We start from the raw sequence: 3,200 nt of genomic DNA, 5'->3' as shown, positions 1-3,200 counted from the left end.
GAGACTTTTCAGAACTTACTATTTTCAAAACTTCATATGTGCCAAAGATTATTTATAGTTGCTTTGCTAGAAACACAGTGAAACAATTAAGGATAGGCTTTTACCAGAACGTAAGACTCACAAAACAAAAGCCCACAAATCCTTTCCCCATGGTTTAAATGCACCTTGATGGCTGCTTCCTCAAGCTCTGCAAGAACCCCAGGGCCGCACCTTTGTAAACTCTTTCTAAGATCACCTATCAGGGAGCAGCCACACAGACCTGTAACCAGAGCAGCGCTGCTCCCGAGAGCATGCAGCCCACTGGCTCCCAGGAAAAGTGTTTCCAGGACAACCTGCAGGGCCCATCACCAACCGCTCTGGCCTTTGCAGTTTTATCGTCAGCATTCCCATCTTTAGCATAAGTACTATAGTATCTTTTTATTCCTCTATGTATCTTCCCTATATTTTTCATGGATATTTTTTGCCAATTTTTGTGTGAAGATTTCTATTTAACATTTAAGAGTTATTAAGAGTTGCTAACATAGTCATTACTCTTATTAACTAACATTTCAGGTGATCATACAGGAAATAAGGAAAATAAACTGTTAATGCTAACTACATGAAGCATTATGTCTAGACACAGTATAAAAAGATGAAAAATTGAAACACTATTTCTATGACTATCTGACTTATTTTCAATAAACAGTTTATAAATGTAGAAAATATCCTGCTGACCCACATACTGGTAATCTTACCCATTAGTTCTTCATGTTAAATATAATATATTTAAATATGCTATTTACTGTATTTAAAATGAAAAGCAACAACTTTTTACAAAAGAGTTGGTGTAAAAGTTTCATTGTGTAGATTTCAACAATATCTACATGAAAATGATGTCATAGTGAGAAGATTTACGTGTGCAGATAGAACAGGCATGAAACACTAAATCTACTTTGAGCTTCATGATGATGGACTCTGACAAAAGTGCACCAAAAGTCCAAGCGAGATAAGGAGTCTCTGTTCCACTGCACTGCGTGAGGAAGTGGACCCGCCAATGTTGGCTCCTTCTGCACCTTTCAAAGGAACGCAAGCAGAGTGCACTGTCCTCTGACTCACTGAGTGGCATAAGAATGTCCTCTGCTTCCTGTTTGCCCAGCGGCAGGTGCATAAGTTAATATCCCAAGGAAAGCTGTTATACTGTAGCCACTTCATTTTAAATTTACTAAAATTTTAGATTGTAACTCCAATACACTCTTACATTTACTAAAATGATTGGATTATTTATGCCAAGATTTCAATTCAGACGGCAATCTCATGACCAGCAGAGAAAATTCCAGGGAATTGCACCTGTTTGTACAGATCATGTACTTGCTTAGTATTATTCGTATGGTTGAAATTATAACTTTGTGTTAACTAGCTTATGTAACATGTTATAGAGTCTTCATTTTTAAATATGCATCAATTTCATTCATTGTTATTTACTCGTGTTTGGAGTGCACACATGGTGTTTATGTTCATCGAGGAGCCAGCACAGGTACTGCAGACATCTCAGTTCCTGATTGACACATGGTACAACTGCTCGCCGTTAGTGAACAGTGATTATTCTTCGAACATGATGCTTTCTGTACAGATCACAACTCCTTCAAGATATTTTAGTGCTTCTGATTTTCCAATATGAATTCTGTTTATACAATTTTGATACATATTTTATAATACACTACCCTTATCTTCTTTAAAGTAACAATAACTTCAAGAAGAAGATCATTTAAATATAGTGCAGTATTACTATAAATCCAGGAAATTAGTTTATAGGTAATATCAGTCATTGTGTGTGCATTATCAATTCACTTTGCCTGTCAAGAATCACACTTAGCTTTTCTACAATTGTATGGCAGTTTTATTTTATTTTATTTTGTACCTGAGGTTGAACTCAGGATCTTGCACTTGCCAGGCTAGCACTTATGCCACCGAGCAATCTCCCTGAAGCCAATCATTTTAATTTTAATAATAAACCAAACTCATGTTTTAAATTATATCTTATAATTAAGTTCTCAAGTGTCATTTTCATTTTATCTAGCAGATAATAATTAATAGTCTTTCATCTTTCCATCTATTCATCTTTTGTCTGCACATGTTATCTAATGTTTTTAACTATTTACATTAAACTTCTACATTTTAAAAAACTGCTTATTCAAACATTTTATCAAATGAGTTTTTGTTACAAAATATTTGAAGCACTATTTTAAGAATCTGAACTTCATGTGAAGAATTTTTAAAAATACATTTAGAATATGATCCTTACCTCCTTCCACTAGATGATAAGGTGGACCATATTCTCATAAGTGTAACAAAGACAAACCCATAGTTTTGGGTGGTCCCCTCTGCACATTTTCCAGTCCACTCACTCGCCTCTTGTCCCTGTACTCCTCAGCAGTGACCCCTGTGTCGACACTCTGAGATCGCAGGAATCCAGGCCATCTTTGTACGGAGGTTGTCTGCAGTCTGCTTCTATTTTCTCTCAGGAAATTCCAGAGGGACCTAGACTTTAGTGGCTAAGTCCAGGCAGGCTGGCACAGGGCCATGGTCGGGAAAGCAGCCCTTCCAGTATTCTAATTTAAAAAAATAATAATAAATAAAAGTGTTCCTAGGCATGCTAAGGGTCGACACAATGGGGAATTATTCTACTGACTCTCCAAATATCATTATATCTCAAAGGTATAAGGGACTGTGTGATTTATGTATTTATTATTCATCAGTTTCTCCAAGTCCTTGACAATTATGGTTGCATTGGGTAGCAAACATCTACATAAAAATATAATGTGAAAAATGTAACTTAAGCACATTGAAGGAAATTTTTGAAGTACCTGGGATTTGAAGATCAGTATTTTGTTCTTTAGGAAGAATTTCTTCTCACATCATTCTTATATTGGCTATCTTTCTTCCAGTAAACATGTTTGTACCTTTGTCAAAGATAAGAGGCTGAGTGTGTTTGTAGTTTCACATGCATCTTTCAATCTATTCCATTAGTGTTCAGGTTTATTTTTGCCAATGCCTTGCTGATTTTATCATAGTAGCCTTGTGGTATAATTTCAAGTCAGGGATTATAACGCCTCCTGCCTTACCTTTGTTGTCCAGGATTGCCTCTCCTTTTCTATGCCTCTTCTGATTCCCAGCAAATTGTGGGAATAATTTCTCAAGATCTGTGTGGTATGTTGGTGGTA

General features: G+C 36.1%; 1 protein-coding gene across 1 annotated transcript in view; it reads right to left on the bottom strand.

The window, feature by feature from the left end:
- The window catches only part of LOC101564324 (olfactory receptor 2T35-like), a 56,155-nt gene that overhangs the window by 1,352 nt on the left and 51,603 nt on the right, over positions 1-3,200 (bottom strand). The window lies entirely within an intron of this gene.

The sequence above is a fragment of the Octodon degus genome, unplaced genomic scaffold, assembly GCF_000260255.1.
Source record: "Octodon degus isolate 3935 unplaced genomic scaffold, OctDeg1.0 scaffold00414, whole genome shotgun sequence".
Lineage (NCBI taxonomy): Eukaryota > Metazoa > Chordata > Mammalia > Rodentia > Octodontidae > Octodon > Octodon degus.
Note: the sequence above shows the minus strand (reverse complement) of the source record. Positions and strands in the feature narration are given on the sequence as shown.